This window comes from Anastrepha obliqua, chromosome 3 (assembly GCF_027943255.1).
Source record: "Anastrepha obliqua isolate idAnaObli1 chromosome 3, idAnaObli1_1.0, whole genome shotgun sequence".
NCBI classification, from domain to species: domain Eukaryota; kingdom Metazoa; phylum Arthropoda; class Insecta; order Diptera; family Tephritidae; genus Anastrepha; species Anastrepha obliqua.
Window position 1 is genome coordinate 45,738,599 of NC_072894.1, and position 24,899 is coordinate 45,763,497.

Genomic DNA, 24,899 nt, shown 5'->3' on the forward strand with positions numbered 1-24,899 from the left:
CTAAAACTTAATGGAAAAAAACCACCTACAGCCATTCAGTGCTGTTGATGTAGCGAAGGAAAGAAAAGGGATCTAGACTGGAGAGCTGCACCCTGAAAGACACCCTAAGCAACCTCAAGCGCCTAGCCGTCTAACTCGGATGTTTGCAAAAAAAGTGGCCAATAATCTCCCTAAATGATCCCCACAGCGTCTGCAATGGCGGTTGTATGGACGCTCAAGCTTCTCTACATGAGCTCCGATCATCCAGTGACGGTAACCACCGCTATGAGTTTGGAAATTGAATGGCGGGAAATCGCCAGCACTTTGAGCGGCCTGCTTTTGCCGTACTGAAGCCAAAGTGTTTTTGGAGACATAACTTCATGTGTCTTACGCTTTTTTAAGAAGTTTATTTTTAACAGCGGTTAAGAGGACACCGATGTCTGAGATGGCGAAAACTGAAACCGCTTCCATTGACCGCTTCCTGGCAAGTTCATCGCCAATTTCATTTCTCTGTATGTTATATGCCCTTGAGCTCAGATAAGAGAAATGTTTCCTGCATGTTCGAGACGTTTAAACTTCTCCTCAGAGGATTTGACCAGAGTAGAGGAAATGATATTTATGTCTGTCTTCCAACAACTATCCTTTAGCATTTTGCATGTCTGCAGGATCGCGAAGACTACTCTAAAAATACTACTGTTTTCGGCAGTTCCTTCACTGAACTTGAATATCAACGGAAAGTAAGTGCAGATTGACGCTAAGGGCGGCAGTGGGCATGCCCTACACACCTCAGTGATCTCAATACATACAGACCTCTGCACTCTCTCCAATTTAGCTTAGTAGTTATTAACCCTTCCGAAGAGCTACTCACCAAACCAGGCAACCACACAATTGCTAGAACCACTAAGTTGTTCATCCAGAGTATAACACGTGGCTTGAGACCCCATTTTTTGCTGAACCTAAAATCTATACTGGCCTTTTCAACTCGATTTTCAAAGTGCACTTCCAAGGGAGCTTGGAGTTAAGTATCATATTATATCAAGATATCTGACTTCCGACCAGTACTAGACAAAAACCTCTACTACAATAAGTTTTTAAAATAACTAGATTTGGACCAGTTAAAATATAAAAAAGTCCATCCAAGTCGATTCTAACGCTTTAAAACATTCTATTTCATATAAATGGTGTACACAGAATTGCATTCATTTGAATCAAGCTTCTTTCAGGTACAGAAATTGGTTCAACATTCAAAATCGGTTCAAACTTACACTATAGTAAATCCTATTTGTGGTATGCATCTTGATAATGTTCCACAAATGGAGGGACTTACAGTTTTAAGCCGCCTCCAAACGGCATATATTTTTTATGAAAAGTTTTTTCATGGCGGAAATGCACTCGGAAGTTTGCCATTGCCTGCCTATGGCCCACCGCTATTAGAAAAAAGTGTTTCTATTATTTGGCATTTCATTTGCGGATATTCAAACTTAAGCATCTCAAAATGGTAGTCGGCTAGTTAAATATTAAGTGCTCAGTTGCTACAAGAATTTTTCTGCGAATAAGTATAGAATTAAATTGCTTCGAGTGCTTGCAAAACAGAACTATAGTTGTAGCAAAAATAGTGAATATTACATTGTAATAAAAAAGTGTATGAAAGCACTTCGTACGTAAATGGTGTGAAATACTTATTGATTTTGACGTTTTAAAGCTTAAACTATTATAAATCCGTTCCTCTAATCCTACTGACTTTTGATGTGATGTTGCTTATAAAGTAAATAAATTTAATGCAAATATTAATGAGAGGCTTCGACATAATGTTCTTCAAATATGTATTAATATTTATCAGTTTATTTATTTATAAATAATTATCTAATCATTGTCAGTCATCAGGGCATCCGCAGAGGAGTCTTAAAATTTTTTTGTCTTAAAAAGCAAAAAAGAAATCAACCAATTTGCAGACGACACGTTACTCATTTTACTACTGATTTTATTCTAATCAATAGCGAGCTGGTATGATTTTATCTATTAACCAATACCAGCTGGCATGTTTTCACACAGTTTGGCTTTTCCCTGCAGGGTCTATATGGAACGCATTGTGTGTGCGCGCCTGTTGACAAGGGAATGACGCTTAATTTTAAACTACAAAGCTGCTAATATGAATGTGTTTGCCCTTGTAATTGTGCTGAGGGATTTACATGTTTTTTGTGACTTTCTTTTGGGAAATAATCAGGTATTTATGGTAGAGAAAAAAGTTCACATTCCCTGTGGAAATTTGTGTGCAAACCTATCACAATTAAGCCTTTTTATAATGGGTTCAAGTGGCGAATTTTCCTGTTTGTCATTTTAGTTTGATTTTTCCAAATTCTAGTGGACATTAACGATCACATTAGCATTGGTGGTTGGCAAAGAAGAGCTCATATAGGTACAGCTTTGTGTAGGTGTATATATATATATGTATACTTTATATACATATGCATATTTGAGCCATAATAGCTGACATGGAGGCAATAATGCGCATGGAATTGAAAATTTATTCTGCATACAGGTAAGTATGAAATATTTTTATTCAATTGTCTGCTATTATTTTTTATTTCTGCAATTCTTTGGCTTTTTGCTATGGTGATTTTTAATTTTAGTCAATTCATATTCTTATTTTAATATTCCGTTCGCAGGAAAAAACCAGTAAGGAAGTCCTAAATGCGGTTCGGCAATTGGACTGGCTTTTAATTTTTGAAATCAGACAAGCGCGTAGTCAATGTCAGTAGCCAATGTTGTAGCATCAGACGGGCGGACGGGTGGAAATTTAGTAGTAACATATAAAAAAAGCGTGGTATTTTGTGCGATCTCAGTAATAAAGGGTGATCAATTTAGGGATATCGGATTTTAAATTGAAATTAAGCAAATTCAAATTGATTGGGCAATCTGTATTATTTTTGTGTAGAACCACTCATGACATTAACTTTGTAAATATAATCCTTTTCAATAAGTCAAAAATGGGCCACATCGCTGTACACTATAAGTTAGCCCGAGCACGCAAGTAACACTTTTCACAGAGCGTCGATTTTTGTAATAGAATTGTAGGGTTCGTAAACGTTGTTGAATACTGAAAAAAATTATGCATTTAGTTTGACAGTAGTCACGTATGATCTGTCAAAAAACCTATTGGAAAAGGAGCCTCCAATCGGATAACGCTTTATTTATGTCGCATTTATCCGTTACCACATTAGATATCATCACCAACTAGTTAAAATGATAGGCTTAAACATTATTTCCTTAATTTTCTCCTTTAATTTAAATTCTAATGTTTGCTGTAATAATCTGAAAAATATTACTTATCTATGTATATATCCGATAGTCATTGCAAACATTTATATTTATTATTATTATTTTTGCTGGAGTAGGTATGTGGGATATGAGTATTTACATATACCAACTGGTCATATTGACTAAGGAAGACCACAAAGAAGAATAAGTATAACTTTCAAAGCAAGCCATGATCTAACAGCATTAGCAAAAATACTTGTATTTGAAGGAAAACTTAGGGGCCCTCTTTCTTTGATAATACATAAAAATATTTAAAATTATATTAGGAACTGCACAGAAATGAAAGCTTCTACCTTTGTTGGAAGAAAGTGGGTTCTATCAAATGGACAATGTTACGCATTTTTTACAAGAAAAAAATATTTGTCTTGTTGAACAATTATTTCCCACAGGTGCAAATTTGCACATTTACCTAGTATATGAGACCAGAACCGAGTAAATTTTGTTTTAAATTTGCATCACAACGGATTTGGCAAGTAAATATTTTATATTATAAATGCGTTCACATACTTAAGCAAAAATGAAAATAAACCACCATCAATATCTTTGACTGGGAGGATGGTTCCATATGTAGCAGCCCACGCAATGGGGAAAGTTACTGAACGCCATTCACTTGGGAGTGGCCAGGACGATTCTTCTGCATTTGTTCCAAGCAGCTCCAGCTCCCGGGATTAGCCCAAGTATTCTCTGAGTAGCTTCCGAAGACCCGTTCAGGAGTGAGCCAACGTGAGAAGGCGAATCATCCCAGGGTAGCTGGTTTTCCACTGGGTTTGGGACCCACCACTTGAAAATTTCCCCCAATGAAAACATACACAAAGCCTCGGATGAGAACTTCCTACACTGATGACGACCCCTGCAAACAAAATAGGGACTACGATTTGAGGGCATGCAACTGGAATGTCCGGTGCATTGATGGGAAGGTGCCTCTTCCTGGCTGGTTGATGTCCCCGTGAGAGTAAAGGCTGACATCACTGTCATTCAAGAGAAGCGATGGACGTGGCAAGGCAAGAGAAACATAGGAGCTTGTGACGTCTACTACAGCTGCAATGTAAGGAAGCGCAAATTCGGTGTTGGTTTTGTTATGGGAGAAAGACTTCGTACTGTCGTTCACTCCGGTGGACCAGCGCCTCTCAATAATCCGCATCAAAGCGCGATTTTTTAACATCTCGCTCATTTGGACGGTGCGAAGCATGCTAGTCTGCAGAATGAAAAAATTCCAGCATAAAAAGATACACCAATCTACCTGGATGTCTCCTGATCGAATGATCATGAAATTATCCTCAGAGAAACCCGATCGATCATGTTGTGACACGCTTCTAGTGTATTAGATGTACGCACGATCCGAGGATCCAAAACGAAAAGCTGCAATCACAACGGACAGCCAGAAGATTCATCACTCGACTCTCACTTCTGCTTTCAGGGAGTACTGCCCAACAGACCGGCATGTACGAGCAATGGAGCAACATTTCTGGTTCTCTACGTACCGCCGCCTACGAAGAAATCGGATTCCGACGAGTCCGAAAAAACAGTTTCTACAACGAGGAATGTCATGCTGCCGCAGAAAGAAAAGATGCTGTCTATAGAGCCACGCTGTGATCGGGCGCAACGCTAACTACTGCTATTTATAATGCAGCAAATATATTATCTATGATCAATACTTAGCATGATAACTTCGAGTTTATTTATTCAAAATACTCCCTTCTGGCCTCGATGCACTGTTTTGCGCGATCTAAAAGCTTTCCGAAAGAGTGTTTCAGGTCATTGACCGGAATGTCCTTCAGGATGTTGGTACAAACCTTTTGGATGGGCTGTATGGACGAAAAACGTTTTCCTTTCAAGGCCAAATGCAGTTTTACGAATAGGTAGAAATCACAGAGAGCCATATCACTCAGAATACGGTAAGTGATTGATGGTTAAAATGCGATTTCTAATCAAAAAATTAGTTACAAGAGTGGATCGATGAGATGGTCCATTATCATGCATTAAACGCCAGCTTCCTCCCTCGCGGTATTGAGGGCAAATTCGACAAATGCGATGCAACTAACGCTTCAAAACGCCAAGATAGAAAACTGCATTGACGGCTTGGCTCATTGCCACTAACTTCTAGTGGACAATTCCTTTGGTATCGTAAAAACAAATGAGCATCGACTTTTGACTTCTCCAAACGCTATTTTTTGGGTGGTGGATCGAATAGGGCTTTCTATTTGGCTCCTTAAGTTTCTCGTTCTCTCCCCTCTTTAACAAGGTCTTTCGAATGCTGAATTCTGAGCACTGAACAGTTAACTTGTGTGGAATGAAACGTGCACAGATCTTTCATAAGCCCAAATGATCAGTTAAAATGCGATAAATTGATGTTTTGGAGATATTCAGCTCCGATTCCATGAATTTCAACGATGATTTCCGTTCATTTTTGATAAATTTATGAACAATTTCGATGGAGTTTTCGGTGATTACTTATTTTGAGCGGTCCGTATGTTTATTGCCATTTATGTCCTCATAACCATCTCTGAAACGTGTAAACCACTCATGAACTCTGGCACGACACAGACAATCCCAAGGTTTTTGTATCAATTCAAATGTTTCGGTAAACGTTTTACCGATTTTAAAACAAAACTTGATATTAGCTCCTTTTTAGAACTCATTTTTGTACCAATGAGACAAACATACTGACACTTCAGACACAATAACTTCGTTTCCACTGAATCGAATGCCACCAAGCTTTCACAGGAAGTCAGTTAGGGATGTAACTTCCAACGCAGTAACTCACTAAAAAGATGACGCCATCAAAAACATTTTCATAACGTCAGTCTTGTTTGTGTTGGACTTCACCTGGTATATTTATTATTTCATTTACATATACATACAACTGACTACATACAACCGTTATATGAAGAAAGTTTTAATACCCTTGTGCACAAACGGGCTTGGTATAAAAATACCAGTTCTGCCATAAACGCATATCAAAGTCAATTTTCAAACAGCCAGACAGGACAAAAAAGAACGGTAGTTGAAACTTCCATAATGACTTCGTGAATGGCAGATCAAATGTGGGCAATCACGGTGCAGCAGACATGGTTAATTTGTTTGGATAATAACCGCCATAAAGAAGAGAGAAAACACGAAGAATATGAAGGCGGCAAATAGCAAATGCTACAGCCATACATACATATACGTATATAAGTACATGTAAATTCATAAAGGGTATGTATGTATGTTCACATGTATAGGATACGCTCCAATATTTGTCGCTCGGTTTTGTTTTTCTCTGCATTTTTATTGGGACGTGTAGTGCTTGCTGAAATCGAGTGCGCTAGTGAGTGATTACCGTTCGCTTGATCCTCGGTTCGATGCTCACTGTGAAATATGTAATTAAAGAAAACTGGCTGGTTGGTCTCGGACAAGCAGAACTTTCTGCGCATATCTGCTACGAGAAAACTTTTCATAAAAAAATCAATCTATTCTTCGAAGACGATACGAAGCTGCTGGGCCAACCATCTATCAAATTTAACACCATAACTTGAAGAAGAATCCTCGCCAAATATTTAAACAAGGGATGTACGCGCCGTTATACGTTATACTGTTATACAGTATATATACCTACGTATACTTGTGTACATATGTATATGTGTATGTGGCACAACGCGTTTATGCAAAAATAATAATAGTAATGATATTGCATGATGTTACAAGCTGTAACCGCAACGGCAACAATAACAACAACAATACCAACAAATATTACAATGGTAATATTAATAATAAGCGTAGCAAAAAAAAACAAAAAAAAAATATGTAGCTGCAGCCAACACAGCTTCCAGCTTCACATCGTCGATGCAATACTTTTATTTGGCTTAAACACATTTTTATATTTGTATGTTTATGCATATGCATGTGGCTGTCAGCAACTTCAGCTTCTAGCATGTTACACCCACAAGCATACCTACTTGCAGCCACATAAAGATGCATGGCATAGCGCATGGCATTTCCGCCGCACAACCACAACCACAGTTATGTCATTTTACCATCCGCATTCGCTGACACCGCAAACGTTCTCGCATACATGATGTATGAGTGATATAATATTTCTGCATCAACAGCAAAAGTATAAAAAGCTATTTTTATTCTACGTTCCTCATAACTTCCACGCATACATACGCAAAACTTGTATAAATATATTTACCCTATATAAAATTAAAGTGCGAACAGTAGCAAATGGGAAATATAAAAATACGGTATGCCACAAAACTATGAATGTATGGATGTATGAACGAGTATGTAAATTTGCACACTTTTAAACACACTTTCCGACACGTATTTTAGAACCCATAACGCTTTTGTTTTCCATTTTATTGCCTGGTCGTTTCGTGGTCTCTGATTTCATAGGCAACAACTTTTATTTTGATAGCACAAGCGGAGATTAGTCCATTACTAAAATGTAAAAATTGTACAAAGTGGCGCAAAATGAATCATCCAATTATCTTTTTGAATACATTTTTCACTAATTGAGTGAAGAAAATCTTTATTTTGACCTTTACACGTTCTAGTTCACGAGTTTCAAATGTGATTGACATACGACGTCATTTGCAAAAATAAATTTCCGATAGGGTGATTAATTTTACGGCACCTTGTATATTGTAAGCGGTCCGTATAAAGAAACAAGTTTTGCATAGATCAGAATTAAGTAATTAAATTTTAAATACATTTATTTAAATACAAAATTCGGGCGCACTGTGTGAGGTTTTATTTGAAAATCATCAAATTTTTGCCAAGTTTTACGCGAAATTTCCAGCTTTATGATGGTAGCAGAATTTGAAGTTTAAAGTGACTACTTTTAAACAGAAACTATACTGCATTAAATAAGTATAACACTGTGACTTATTGACAAGATTTGGCAATTTATTTGTTTTCTATTTCATTTCCACAAGTTTTGAACGAAAACGTAGTTCATTCTACTAAAAAAATTATAGAAATCGAAATTTCGAAGTTTATCCAAATTAAAAAAAAACACATCTTTGGATAAGGTATTAAATGGATATAACGGGTAATTTTTTAGCTATTATCTTTTTAAACAGTTGGTTTAAACAGCTGACGCACGTTTCGTGTTTTGTTTCACTGTCAAACATCTTCAGTTTGGTCTATAATTTAACCAGGAATCGTCTTACAACGGAACAACGCTTGCAAATCATTGAATTTTATTATAAAAATGCGTATTCTGTTAAGAAAGTTCATCAAGCGCTTCTTCCATTTTATAGTCAATTTAATCGACCCCCTGAAGTGGCTATTCGAGTTATTGTGACTAAATTTAGAACCAAATTTACATTATTGGACATCAAACCACCAACACGCTTACGTAGAGTGAGAACTGAAGAAAATATCGCAGCTGTATCGGCCACTGTTAATGATGACCATCAATTATCGATTCGTCGCCGTTCGCAGCAATTGGGCCTCTGTTACTCAACAACGTGGAAAATTTTGAGAAAGGATTTAGGTGTGAAGCCTTTCAAAATACAACTGGTGCAAGAATTGAAGCCGAACGACCTACCGCAACGCAGAATTTTTGGTGAATGGGCTCTTGGAAAGTTGGCCGAAGATCCATTTTTTTATCGAAAAATTGTGTTCAGCGACGAAACTCATTTTTGGATCAATGGGTACGTGAATAAGAAGAATTGTCGATTTTGGAGTGAAAATCAGCCAGAAGAATTGCAAGAGGTACCAATGTATCCAGAAAAGGTCACAGTTTGGTGCGGTTTATGGAGGTATCATTGGACCGTACTTTTTCAAAGATGCTGCGAATCGTAACGTAACTGTGAATGGTGAGCGCTACCGTGAAATGATATCCAACTTTTTTTTGCCCAAAATGCAAGAGCTTGACTTGCATGATATGAGGTTTCAGCAAGACGGTGCCACATGCCACACGGTGAACATTTTATTACACGTTCGGGAGCTGTTAATTGGCCACCCAGATCGTACGATATAACGCTTTTAGATTATTTTTTGTGGGGCTATGTTAAAGCGCATGTCTATTCAGACAAGCCTGCTTCAATTAACGCATTGGAAGACAACATTAAGGCATTTATATGCGGGATACCGACCGAAACATTGAAAAGAGTATGCCAAAATTGGATTATGCGGATGGACCATTTGAAGCGCAGTCGCGGTCAACATTGGCATGAAATAATCTTTAAACATTAAATTATATGGACTGTACTATCGATTTAAATAAAAATCAGGCATTTTTCTGAACTTTACGTGTGTTTTTTTGAAAAACTTTCCTATAGCTCTTAAAAAAACTTTCCTATAGCTCTTAGAAAAATAAATATAAATTTTCATAGATTACGTTTGATTCTAAAATTAAACAGAATTTTACCTTTTGTATCTTTCGTGAAAAAGAAATGGTATACTAATTTTCATCCGAAATTTCTAATTATAAGAGGAAACGACTATATACGTCGATTTAACCATGTCCGTTTGTGTGTCGTTTTGTTCTCCTATTTGCCTCTTTCAACGCAAGCCCAGACATATAAGATAACACAGTTTTAAGAGTTCTCTGGCCAGACCATTATAAAATATCGTACCCATACAACTGATTACTCAGATATGGGGTTTTATGTTACAACTTATTCATGTAGACAGCTAAAACCGTGAAATTTTCTGAGCTGTTTACTTCATGTACTAAGAAAACATCGACATCGGTGTTCTATAAGTTATGGAATAAAGCCAACTTTTTATAGTAATGAAGAGTATGAGTAGTTTCAATCAAGAAATCGACTACTATTTCCCTGAACCCACCTTCTACAGGCATTTCATGAAGCGAATGGCAAACTCAAGGGCCATAGAGAAGAGGGGAAATAAAATTTTACACGAATGATGCAAGCTAGCAAATAAAGTAGGCGATGGAGTTTTTTCAAAAGAATTCGGATACGAGTTATGTGACTGACTGCAGGACTACTATGGCGACTACCAGGCAGAAGTCTTAGCCATAAAGAGGTAACTGTGTATATTAACACACACGACTTAATAAAAACTACGATAAATATCTTTTCGGACAGCCAGGCGACTATCAAATCAATGGAGGCAGTTATGCTAAGATCAAAAATTACTCAGGAAAGCCTGGCGTGGGTTCCAGGACATAGAAATATTGAAGGAAATCGCAAGGCCGATGAGTTAGCTAGAAAGGGTACTCATTTTCAACAGCTTGAAAAGAGAGACAATATTGGGGTTTCTGTGGCTACTTGCAAATTAAGGTTGAAAAATAACATTCCCCAAAAGGCTATGGAGAGAAGAAAATACTTGTGTTACAGCCAGGTTAATTTGGCCGTAAATAGATAAGAAAAGATCAGGAGAATTGCTCAACCTCTAAAGAGAGAAAATCTGGAAGGTCGCTTGTGTCACCGGTCATGGGCTGATAGGGATAAATACGGACTCTTCTAGGCTAGAAGTAGTTTCATTTGAAAACTGCAGAAGAACTGTAGAGACGAGGAAGAAAAAGAAACAGTAGAACGTTTATTCTGTAATTGTGCAGTCTTAGCTACGAGTAGAGCAAGGTTTTTAGGAAAATACTATACTATTTGTTAATTATTAATTATTTATACTATTATTTAATACTATTTATTTTGACTCTTTTTCGGAACTATCTAGTATTGGGATAAAACCTTTGCTACGCTTCATACTATAAGAGAGTCTCACCGGTTCCATGAAGAAAATGGATAGTAAGGTTCATGTGTTACATAGCGGTCTACATGCTCTAAGTGAGTTGGCTACTGTAAGCTGACTGTCATTTACCATTTTCATTTATTTAACGAAGATAGCGAAAAGAAAAATATATTTTTGAACATCCCTTATATTTGATTGATGGCACGTGTGAAGAGTAGATAGCAGACGACTGCATCCCATTACGCCAGTTGCATTATGGAGCATCAAACAGGTCTACATGCACGAAAAATTTCCCAATACACTGAAGAAATATATTTTTTGTTTGTTTAATAATTAGCTACCTAACTGTTCTTTTACAAGGCACCGTATAAAAATGTGATGATCTGATGTTTAGTTTTAATCAAAACAGGTCTGTGGGCATCATGAGAAATCTTGTGCTTCCTTAGTTCACGCAGGAATCAGAACTTTTCCCCATGCCTGCTACATGATCTGGTATCTACTTGTTATTGCTGATAAGTATTTGCTCGTAATAGTTGTGCCTGTATTCAAGCTATGCGTGTGGAAGTTAGGAGCCTTGTGCATTAAAAGATTACTGGTTCAAAACAGCTCAGCACGAAGTGTGCGATTTAAAAATAAACTAAAAAATTTGGTTAGACGAGTATACATACACATATATATTAAACCTACAATTTTGCTGTTATTTGGACGTCTTAAAATGTATTTAAAGTTGTGTATGAATGTCTGATATATTATAACTTTTGCTGTTGCTCGCAAATGAGCTCTTAGAGCTAGCGTAAGTGGGCAAGTAAGCACTAACTTATTTGTAGTGTTCCTATTGACGCAGGCTTGTAGGTTTACCAAAAATATTAATGTATATTTTTAGATATTCTCCCCGTCAGTTTTAATTTCACTTAATATTACTTAAAAACCACTCATCAGCAAACGAAAGAAAAATTCTTAATAAACTACAAATATTAACTCTTTTCATAGCTTCACTAATTTCTCAAGTAGTTGTAGTGGCATCGAGTGCCCGGATTTGCTTATTTTCGATTTCTTTCATAAATTGTAATCATATTTCTAGATGAGCAAGGATTTTATTAAGTTAATTTTCTGTTCCTTTTGATAAATAGTCTTACCGTACATGAATGATTTATTGTTAATTTATGTATACCTTGAAAGTCCTGGTGGGGTTCCAATTAATCTGTTATATGTGATTTTTATGGAATGTGTTTTTTTATAGAGATTCGAAGAAAATTTAGATATTTAAAATATTGTGACGTTGGAAAGATTTAGTTTAAAGTTAATAAGTTAAATTAATCTGAATAAAAATATTTTAATAAAATCACTTGTCTAAGAAAATTAGATGCTTAGTAATCAAGTGTATATAAATATATATGGCTAGCCATGTGCACAAAATGAAGACTTAAGGTTTAAAAAATATATACAAATTTAACATTTGTGTCATTATTTTCATTATTTGAAACCTTTGTTTAGCTACATATAAAAGAAAAAAAACAAGGAAAACAAGAAAAACAGCACCCTCAAAATATAGGCTTATTAATATTTTTTTGTTTTATTTTTTTAAATTTTGGACCATAGTTCTCAGTAACTATTTATAGAGACGCATGGTAATAATCCTTCTAAATAACTTAAAGTATACTTTTATAAAAATTACTTAAGTCATCTTTCATCTTAAAATTGCCAAACGTATAAATAAACTAAAGTATTCAAGTAGACTTTAGGGCTCCTTTTTGAAAACCATGCATGCATAAAAATTACACCCTTAACAAACGATTTCGATCCTTATGCCATTTTTGAGATATCGGGTTCACTTTTAACTGTGAACAAAACAATTTTGACCTCTTTCAATCCTCTCTAATAATATCACACTTCAAAACTTAAGCAGGTAATTTATTTTTTCTGTAGCTGGACAATTTTAAATCTCGACGCTTAACAAACTACTGCCTTTTTAGTGCGGCGTTAAAACAATAATGATCTGTATGCCGTACGGATTAGTTGGAAGAGAGAAGGGCTAATCGTTGTATTTATTAAAAAAATTGAGTCAGTAAAATGTTAGGTTAGCCATGTTTCTTGTCTTAGACAAGACACTCGGTGGCCTAGGGCCCATTGTGATATCTGATTAACCCAGTAAACCTGTGAACTTTTAATAAAAATTTAATTTTTATTTTAGAGTACTTTTGGGGCAATAAGTTCTATGTGTGAAATTATTGATGTAATTTAGACGTAGAAAAATGTATAAATACGTAAATTTACCTGACGTTACGTAAAAACTTAAGCTCACGTATAACGCCTCAAGCCAAATCGAAAAGGTCACGCAATTTTTGGCAGTTCCTATTTTTAGGCTTTAATGTATAGGTTTTCGTCAATTCAACAACCCGTATTGTAATGTTATGTGCAGCGCTTCCGATGTGAAATAAATTCATATTTTTATGATTTTTATATTTTTTTATATTTAATCAAATACTTTATTTTTTGTTTATATTACTTAATTTTTTAAGTTGTGTAAGTTTGCTCTTTTTTAACTAAATAATCGATTTGAAAATATGGTTTGGCAGCTGAAATCGGCCATTGATACCATAAGGCCCGATCCATTGGAAGAAGTAGTCAAAAGTTGGACTGATCGAATAGATCATGTAACTCGTATCCGCGACTGATATATGCCGGTTATCAAAACCCAAAAATAAATACCATGAAATTATCTACCAGATTTTAATAACAAAAACATCCAAACAATAAATTAAATTCTCAAGCTCTTGAAAGAACAACCGATATTTCACAGTTGCTTAATTTTGTTGATGTAAAGTTTTAGCCCTTTATTTAAGAAATGTTGCTGTGATTCAAGGCTGATGTCTAATTTTGAAATCCATAATTCTGTTTTGGAAATTATTTTTAAACCCGAATCCCAGAAGGATATGAACGGAAATACCCAAATACTTGATTTAAAGTAGTAGTTGAATGCAGAACTATTCCAAAGAAGCTGGCTGAGCGGTGCACCGCGAACGATGTCTGAATACAGAGACATTCCTTGAAACTGCACCGCGGATGAGCTGGCCAAGAGGAAAACTGAACTTAAATCAGTCAATCAGGGGCTGGAGCTATAAGCTCAACCTCACTTATGGGCATTCAAGCATCCTTAGAAACTTCGAGTTCATCCCTCCACATATCAGTGTATACCCTCGTTTAGTCCAACCGGAACATTCTCCACTCATATTCCGTCAAGGGAAGAGTGGACGGAGGGCTACACTTGGGGGCAGGGCCTGGTGAACTTGTTCACGGATGGATCGAAGTTGGAAGGAAACTTTGGCGGAGGAGTCTTTTGCGAGGAATCAAATTCAGGTTACCGGACCACTGCAGTGTGTTCTCGGCAGAGGTAGCTGCAATCAAGGAGGCAGCTGATTGGCTGCTCAAATGCGTACTAACAGTCAAGAAAGTAAATATTTACTCCGACAGCCAAGCGACAATAAGGGCCCTTGGGTCTATGACGGTACATTCGGAATTGGTCAAGGAATGCTTGACCTCGCTTTCGACTGCATCCGAATTCTATGATATCAGCCTCATCTGGGTTCCTGGTCACAGCGACATTGCGGGAAACTGTGAGGCGGATGAGCTGGCTAGACAAGGGACATGTGAGGTGATTCCCCTGCGAAGGGAGAGAATTGGGATCCCCCTGAATACCTGCAGTATGCTCCTGAAAAGATGGGCATCGTGCCAACTCAGCGAGCGCTGGGCAAATACACACACGTGTAAGGTCGCGAAATCCTTCTGGCCACGTGTGGACTGGAGGCGCTCGGGCGAACTTCTGAGGCTGACAAAATATCAGCTCTCTAATCTAACGGGTTCTCTCACAGGACGCAATGCGCGAGGAGTGCATGTTGTGAGACTTGGAATCATCTCGAGTCCTTTTTGCGCTGGATGTATGGAGGATGAGGTGGACTCATCTCAGTACCTTCTCCTTAGCTGCCCTGCTCTGGCGGGGCTAAGATCCGAGGCATCTTGGTTTTTACTTCTTTGCTACGCCTGCTGATATAGCTGGCGCTGGCATTAAAAATCTGATAAATTTCATTAGCAGCACAAAGCGGTTGACGCAAACATAGTCATCGTTAGTAATCTGCACGTTCCTAACCATCCCAGCATGAACTCTCCCCGCCCTCCCCCTGCATCCCATCCGTCTTTCCCTTCCACCAAGTGTGCTCATACCCTGGGCAACCATACCAACCTAACCTAACCTAACCTAAATCAATCAATCTTACATAATATGTAGGAATCGCTTCATCCTCAAGCAAGCTGCAACAGTAGCTGGACCACGGATCCCATTGATGGGAGAACTAGACAAACATAACTGTGACAAAACTGGGTTCTCATCAATCTAGATCACCTTTCATTAGTACAGATATTGGTATCATCAGCGAGCACTGCCTAATTGAAAACACGAAAGAAACGTATGCGGTTTCACTCAAATCACTTTTGTCGCAGCAGGAACGAGGAGGAGGTGGAGAGCGCTGAATACTTCATTTGCCACTGCATAGCTGTTGCCATAAGACAATAACGCTATCTAAACTGTTGTTTCCTTGGGGAGTGGTAACAAGCCACCCGATCTCGTTAAATATTATATTTATTTGGAAGACCGATGCTAGTGATATTCCATTTGAAAGAAAGTATTCTGCATCATCTGAATAAACAAATATGTGAATGCTTACGTTCTAGAAGCGCCTGAATTATTTAATTATCAAAAAGCTACTTCACATATACTCATACAACTTTCAGTTGTCATCACCGACTCTGTACAGAATATTTGCAAGCACACATACTTATACATATACTTATGTGTAAAAACATTACGCTGCAGACATATGCACATATATTTTCCAATTAGACTGCGCACGTCAATTGCCTTTCTCTGAGTTTACACCATTAAATCTGATACGTATTACTATAATAAAATCCCAAATTGCAAAAAAATTGTTTTGTTTTGTTTTTTCCTTCACCGACAACTGAAACTATTAAAATACACCCACGGATGGCTGACCTTTTTCGGCTTTGCATAATTTAACGGTAATGCTCATTAAGCACAATAAAACAACAATCGTAATAAAATCCTACATCTGCAATGACACGCAATGAAAGTGGAAATTTCTTTTCAATAAAAATGCAAAAGACATGTCAATGAAAACACTTTTAACGCAATCGACCCGAAAGTGCAAAAACAACAACAAAGAGACGAACATCCAGCTAGGGTGAAAGTAAATTGCGAACTCGAAGTGCGATTGACTACCAATTTTCTGGGCGGGCGCATACTAATCAACCAACAAATTCAGTTCATTCAAATGGAGAAAAACAAATAACACTCCCCGTCATAGCTGCAAAAACTTTGAACCCACTCATTATCTAACAAAATATTTACTCTTCTCTTTTCTCTGAAATATATAAATACATGTATGTATGTATATGATATGCACCAACACATTTACGCTGATTACGTGAGCTGTGAATTGATGTTGCAAGTGGAAAGAGGAAATGAAATCATATTAAATGAAAAGAAAATTATCTAAAATCTCTTCAGTAAAATCAATGACCGTGAAAAAAATAAATTAGCAAAATTCAGTGCAGTGGATACATTTACATATATACAAGAGGTTGGTTAAAAAGTTAGTTAAAAGTTAAATATAAATTTTTGTATACTAGGATGAGCCATTTCTTTGGTTTTCAAATTGGTTCTTCATTTTTCAAAATATACATAATAATATAAAATAAATAAACAATTGGCTCGCATACTTCGGTTAGGTGTTTGGCCGAGGTCTTCCTCGTATTTGGGGTGTGCGTCTTGATGTTGTTCTAGAAATGAAGTGACCTAGAACTTTAACTCGACACCGAATGGGAGATATTATTTCATGGCAGAAATACACTCGGTGGCTTGCCATTGCCTGCCGAGGGGCGACCGCTATTAGAAAAAAACTTTTTCTTTATTCTTGTGTTTCATGGAGATTCGGACCGGAGATACGTTCTCCGAATGGTAGTTACGCACCAACCCTTTCGGCTACGGCGGCCGAACAATAATATGATGGGTCTAAATTTGGACTATATCTACGTGTTTTTCATTCCTGTGTAGGATTGCCGTAGTATTCTCACATAATTTTCAGACTATAAACAGTGACTATCATATTCCCAGCCGATTGTGTCCCTTTGAATTCCTTAAGGGGGGCATCATTTTTGGTGTGGCAAGGCTCTTGCTTAGACGTGGGTTCATAGTGATGAATTCTCATTTCGTCTTCTGTTTTAAACTGATTGATAAAATCATTTCTGTTCCCGCTACACAGGTTTAAGAACTCCCATGAACACTCGCAGCCTCTGCAGGGAAAAATATTAGTTGGTAACTAAAATACTGTCAACTAATTCTAGCTCAACTAATTCGTGTTCACTTTATTTTCCATTCTAGTAAGTGGTATTCGCGATACAGCGAACTCCCTCGAATTGCCAATTATCCGATCTTGCATCATGCATAAAAAAAAATTGAGTCAGGTATGTAGCTAAAACAACCAGTTTTGGACGAGTTAATATATAATATTATAAAAAAACGTCCATTCCATGTCCAAGATTTAAAATATTCATTTTAGTACTAAAAGAGTGCACAGTTATTTCTAAAAATTAATTCAAACTTCTTTCAGGTACGGAAATTGATTCAACATTCAAAAACCGTTTCGGGCTTATGTAAACTACATATTAGTTGGTTAGGTTAGGTATATCCGGCTGATCCCAATAGATCTCACATAGACCACAAGGGTCCGTATTGTGACCAGTTGTTGTTGTTGCGTCGTGTTAAACATAGTTCATGATACATGGCTTCGCGAGCTTTAATAAACAATCTAAACTTTTGTCAGCAATATCCTTCAGATATGAAAAGTTTTCCGATCCAAGGCAGTTGTAACGAGTTCTGCTTAGAGCAGGGCAGTGACAAAGGAGGTGTTGTAATGTACCCCTTTTTCCTTCGCATCACTTACATGCTTCGCTCTGGACCAATTTCATTTTAGCTGCGTGATATGGAGTGAGACATTGTCCTATCAATATTCCAATCAGTATTTTACATTTCTTCCTTAGGAGTGATGGAATACAGTTGGTTGTTTTCGTGTTGCAAATTCGTAGCATTATTTTGGAAATCCTGTAGGAGGTCTCGGCTTCACATATAGACTGTGATTCCAGAATTCCTTGTTCGTTGTTTAGTTTCGTCTTCAAAATGGAAAGTGAATTATATATGTTCGAGTTACTCATCCTAAGTAAACAACCTCGTCAACTCTTTCATTTCACTCTATTCCCTTGTGCACTGCTACCCATTAAATTGTGACCTGTTTATTCCCGCAGAGCTCATCTAGTTTGAATCTACAGTATTGCGCGGATTACTCATAGTCATTACAGCTATTACTGCTTTAATAGCAGCTTGACTATCGATGAAGATGTTTGTGCGAATGTCCAGAGAAATAAATTTCAAGGCTAATTCAGTTGCTTTGGTTTCATCATAGATCTCAGCTTGAAATATGCTAGAGTGATTGGGAAGCCAAAGACTTTTGAACATTAAATTGAGCGCAAAAGACAGGTGATTCTATCCCTTTCGTCATTTTTGATCTATCTGTAAAGAGATTATATATAGGTGGTAACTGTATTCTAAGCCCTTCTGCCAGCCATTCTGTTCTATTACAAAACCAAGCATTTTGCCAAATTTTACTTCTAAAATAAGGTAGTTCCGGTATAGGTATGTCCTGTATATTAAAAAAACAAAAAAAATAAATTATTAGCACGTACACTTTGTGGTGTGCGTTTTGATGTTGATGCACAAATGGAGGCATCTACCGTTTTGAGCCGACTCCGCATGGCAAATGGCTTTTATGTGCAGTTTTTTATGGCAGAAATACACTCAAAGACTTGCCACTGTCTGTCGTAGGGCGACAGCTATTAGAAAAAACTTTTACTACAAGTATTATTTGATGTTCATGCAGGGAGATTCGAACTTAAGCAATCCCAAATGCTAGGTACGCAACAACCCATACGGCTACGGCGGGCGCCTGTACCATAAATGTTGCTGTGACCAAAAAGTCTTTGTGAGAATTGTCCAGTCAACCTCAGTCTTAGTTTTAGTCTTAGGTTTTAGCTGAGTTTCTTACCATTAACTTCATTGTATGCCAGTTGAGAGGTCTTTCTATTGCTTACTTACACCATAAGTAATCCCAAACAAATCTTAAAAAAAAGCTTAATAAATAAAGTTTAAGGTATTTCTTTTAGGAACACAACTAAAATTAATGCTATGTAAATTTCAGATTAATATTTTATGGATTCCGTGCTGCGAGGATTTTTCTGTAAATAAGTTGTGAGTGTTTGCGAAAAAGTTTCCCATGCGCAAATGGCGTGAAATAATTATTTCTTTTGGCTTTGAAAGTTTCAACTTAACTTTTCAGAAATCTGACTTTACTGACTTATGATGCGAGACTACATATACCATAAAGTACATAAATTGTAGGAAAATGATGCACTTTGAAATAGTGTTTTTAGAATACCTGCATTCGGTATTTTCTATACCCTTAAATAATCCTCTAAACATCGCGAGTTTCAAATTTTTTTACCTAATTTGTCAACTAATTTGTAGACAGATTGACAATTTTGCTACTGCTTTTAATACAGTCAATGACCAACTGGTCTATTAAATACCAGTTTCTGTACTAGAATGCTACTATATTAGATCGGATTTTACGTGCCTGGGTTTTCTTGAGTAGTGTGAGTATTCTGGTGAGGTGTGAGCATTCCCGACACCCATATAGCGCAGGCCGCAGACTTTCCGAAATGTTATTGGGTGATATCCAAAATGATGAAAGGTAATATTCCATTTCACCTCTGCTGTTTGTTAATTTTTCAAGCGTTCATCAGTAGGAAAAGTTTATTGACTTTTTAAAAAATGTTTTTTGGGATGGCAACTTAATCAGTCTGCCTGTCCGCTAATTGTTTTCACTTAACCATGTTCTTTGCCTGATTATGTCGCTTATAAATAATTTTGGTTTCTAGGCAATAATCCAAAAAAATGCCTTTCGCGTTTGCTACTCCTCCATTTCTTACCCTCCCTCATAATACATATTTATTTGGAGAACACGCTGATACTTTGATCCAATAGTAACAAGCCAGGGAGGTTTCCGTTCGCACTGAACTTTAAACATCACAATAAAAGTGAAAATATCACTTTGAAAAATGTTTTCGGTACCGGGTAAAAATACACGTTTTCTCTGCTTGAACACTTTCCGAGGCAAAGAATTCGAATTAATTTAACGCAATGCTTTTGATTGTTTTTTCCTGTTTTTGTTTTGCAAACAATGTTTCGATCGTTTTTTAGTTGTTTTCCTTCTTCTTTCAGTTTCGTTTGAGATTTTAAATAGCGTTTGGCCACCCGTCCGTACCGTTATTGCTGTAAAGATTTGCGCTTGCTTCTATCACAATTTTTCGGCCAACCGGTCTGCCAGCTATCTATTTCCTACCCCAGGCAAAGCCCACAATTTGGCTTAAATGTATGTACTTATTAGCAATTCGACAATTTCCTTTTCGTATTAGCTGCAATGTAGGAATCTTCCACAAGGGAATTGAATCAAAGAATGGATGCAGAAATTGAAAAAATAGGGAGCATTACAATGTAATAAGCGCAGAAAAAAACTGAAAAAGGAAAATAAGGCAAAACCAGTCGAGTGAAAGCAAGGAATGTGAAAAGGGTGTGAGAAATTTTGCTAATAGAGGTTTGACGGCATTGCTCAGAGCGAAGAGACAAATAATCTGTTGTACCATCTATACATATATACTTACGTCTGTGCAAGCTGTGATAAAAAAATAACGCAAATAAAATAAAAAATTTACAATGTAGCAGTGTCACGAACTGTAAAATTATACATTAAGAGTAACAAGTAAAGACTGAACTCCCTGCTGCTAAAGAGAGGCCCCTAAAGAGAGGCAGTTGCCATGCCACAGTTTACGCTGACGATTTGGCAAACGCGGTTAGTGACAAATATCCAAGCACGCTCATTGATGTTCTGCGCTCTAACAGAGAGTAGAGGACTCAGAATACCCCCCGATAAAACTGAACTAATTATCTTTAAAAGGAAACATAGACCACCAACAGTCTCCCCGATAATTTTCAAGGTTGTGGAGATTCCTTTGAAGGGAAATGTTTAATATTTACTTAGAACTCATATTACGGCAGCGCAGGACAGGACACTTACGTTGATATCTAATATTGAGAAAAGGGTTCAAAAGCCCAACATTGCATTGCACACATGCAAAAAAGTGGTCGAAATCAAATGGAAATTAATACCTCAAATCGCCTATTTAACTGTATGGAATACTTGTGTGGTGGCCATCAACTGCGTTTTTATGCATCACCGGTGCTTCAGGGCCGACCCCTAATAAAGCGCTCGAGGTGCTAGACAACTTGCCTGCCTTGGCTGCCGCTTCAGCGCTTAGATTTAAAAGTAAGGCGCTATGGAAGTCCCGGCGGTTTGGCCACGCTTCTATTACTACATATTATACTATGAGTAGTTATGGTATAATCAAGAAATCGACTACTTTTTCCCTAAAACCACCTTCAACAGCCTCTTCAAGACTAGCATCCCGTCAAGAAGAGAATGGAAAACTCAAAGACCATGAACAAGGGGGGAAATAAATTTTTGCACGCATGGATCAAAGCTAGAAAATAAAGTAGGCTATAGAGTTTTTTCAAAAGAATTAGGAAACGAGTTATGTGACTGACTGCAGGACTACTATAGCGTCTACCAGGCAGAAGTCTTAGCCATAAAGGAGGTAAGTGTGTACCTTATCACTCACGGCGTAAAAAAACTACGTTACATATCTTTTCGGACAACCAGGAGGCCATTAAACCAATTGAGGCAGTTATACTAAGATCAAAGGTTGCTCAAGAAAGCCTGCTTGCTGTAAATGATATTAGCATCGTGTTCCAGGTCAACCTTATTTGGGTTCTGAGATATAGAGATACTGAAGGAAATTTCAGGGACGATGAGATAGCCAGAAAGGGTTCTAATCTTCCACTGCTTGAAAATAGAGTCAATCTTGGGATTTCTATGGTTATGTTAGGTAGGCACTCTTCTAGGCTTGGAGTATTTCTCATTTCACTTGAATAATGCAGAAGTTGTAGGGGAGGGCTAGAAGTAGAGCAATGTTGTTAGGAAAATACTATTTTGACTCTTTCACGGAAGTATCTGGTGTTGGAATCAAAGCTACCCTACGATTCATAAGAGAATCTAACTGGTTCCATGAAAAAATTAATACAAAGGTTCCCGTGTTACACAGTGGTGCCACAACAGACCTCCTTAGTCTAAGTGAGTTGGCTACTCTAACCCGACTACCACAAAAACCTGCCCTACTCTAACCAGTAAAGGCCGAATGCTTCGGGCCGTACTTTATGCAGACTATCGGGAAGGTCGTCCAAGATACTTAAGGACATTTTTATTTAAGTATTTTCTGATTAATATTGATGACATGATGTCAACATTGTAACCGTTTTCGAGATATCTGATTTTAAAGATTATTAAAAAAATATTTGTCATCTTCTTTGAAATGTTAATCCAATGGCCCAATTTTTTGATTCTGGTTTGTCAGTTAATATAATAGATATATCACGTTTTTTTTGTTTTCTGTAAATTACCGTTATTGACCTAGTCAATAGCCTTATGGCCTTATGGCCTTATGGCCTTATGGCTATTGACTGATTTTGACGATTTTGAATATTAACCTACCTCGGACAATGAGTAATATGTGTAGCAGATTTCATTGAAATATATTATAATAATTTCATGGCTACATCGATGCCCCTCCCCATTATAGACATTTCGCTACTAGTATACTATGTATGTCTATGTCTCAATCTCTTTATGCTGTTACATAAAACCCATACGTGAACAAAATTATAATACCCTTTGGTGCAAGTCCATGCGGGTATAAAAACGTAGTATTTCGATTATAAGTATAAAAAAATCAGCACTGTTTAATGCAGTGAATAAATGGTGTTCGAATCTGGTGGTTTATTAATTTTCAATTACCTTTGTATATTTTATGTGATCAAGTATCTAGACAGATTTAAAGTGCATTTGCTATAAGAATGGATTTATTTTTCACTAGTTACTTTATTAAGTTTTGCAATCATTTTACAAGTCTGAACAACGCTTTTGTAATGACGTTTTTAAAATTTGCTGAATATAGTTAACGTTCAGAATATTCAACTTAAACTCTTTTGACACACTTTGCTTCTTCACTTATTCCAACGCGTTTTACGAAGGGGAAACAAAAACGAGTGTAAAATATATTAAATAGTCATATATATGTATGTACAAATATAATTTTCGACCACAGAATATTTTTATCTTAGAGTTTTGGAGGCAAGTTGAAATCTGCGAAATTACACCTACACATTTTAAATTGCTGTTGCAGCACTAAAATTTTTGCAATTAGGGCGGAGGCCGAAATATAGCGAATAGAACAGAAAAAAATAGATTAGTTGCAAATTTTTTGCAATTTTGGCTTCCTTCTTTGTCCCGATATGGTAACAGCTGCGGTGGCAGCCATTCATTGCCCGCAGTTGGTTAGCAAAGTGGTGTTAGTTGCTGAAAATGAGTGCATTGACCCGCTGCTTTGGTCAAAGCTGTGGCGTTTAATTAACGTAACAAATGTATTTTTTTAAACGGATTTTTTGTCGTTGGTGTAAAAATAGCAATGGGATAACTGTGGGAAAAAATACGAAAATCTCTTTTACGTTGTAGGAAATGGAAATATTGCTGAGGAATGTAAAAAAACTCGAAGGCACAAATTCTTGGTATATTGTTTATTCGAATAGTCCCACTTTGTGTGTATAAAATATTTTGGAAAATTAAATTAAGTATAGAGTTAAGAGTTTAAGAGAACGGATATTGATTCAAATATATCTTCTGGAGGTTTTTCTTTGTTTGTGAGATTACCTACCGGTTGATGTACCGAACATTTTAAATTTCTGTACACGAAAACTAGTTTATGCAGAAGTTTTTTCTATTCAAAAGTTATTGTAATTATATTTAAGTATTTTAGGAAGCCGTATTGAATGGCTGGGTACGTGATTCGAAACTCGGACCATGAAATAGTAAATGATAGAAAAAGTGTTTGTTTTATAGATGTCGACTCTTGGCAAGCAATGACAAAAATCCATGAAAAAGCTCCTCGTAAGAAGCTAACTGCCATATGGATATAGCATAAAACTGTAGGCTCCTCCCTTTGGGGAATAATATCAAGACGAACATGAAGGAGTAGCTCGACTAAACACAAAACAAATGGCGTGAGAGCTAATTGTTATTATTATTTTTTTAAAGTACCCCTAAAGAGACTAAGTTAATTAAACAAGACTTGTGGTAATTTCTGTACTAAATTCAAACCTTCTATTCAATATTTTTTCGTATGCTTTGTAACGGGCTCATCTCTCTTAAGCATCCAGCAATGGTCTGACATGCGCACCACCCTTCCTGGTATCTGCTACCCACAACCTTAATATCTACGTATATTTAAACGCACTCATATTGTTCATCACTTGCAGCACCAAGATTCTCAACAAATAAGTCGGCATGGGGATGCAGAAGCGTTAGATTACCATAGGTTATGATGGTAGTCGGTATGTCCGATCAACTCTCTTAGACTTTACAGGTCTGTTGTGATACCACTGTGGGACACGGCAACCTCAAATATTTGGCCCCATACCCATGTCAAATAGTTCGGCAAGAGAATTGAAAAAGTATCTACCTAGAAAACCTGCTGATTTTAGCTGAGGTTGAACAATTGCAAAGGAGGTGCTCAACTGTTTCTTCCCTTTCTCTTCCTCATCTCTGAAACTTCTACAATATTCATGGGAGAAAACTTTTAATCTAAAGAAATGCGTGCCAGGT

The 24,899-nt window shown here is 36.9% G+C and overlaps 1 protein-coding gene across 1 annotated transcript in view; it reads right to left on the minus strand.

Annotated features, from left to right (window-relative positions):
- The window catches only part of LOC129241944 (collagen alpha-2(IX) chain-like), a 377,459-nt gene that overhangs the window by 243,414 nt on the left and 109,146 nt on the right, over window positions 1-24,899 (minus strand). The window lies entirely within an intron of this gene.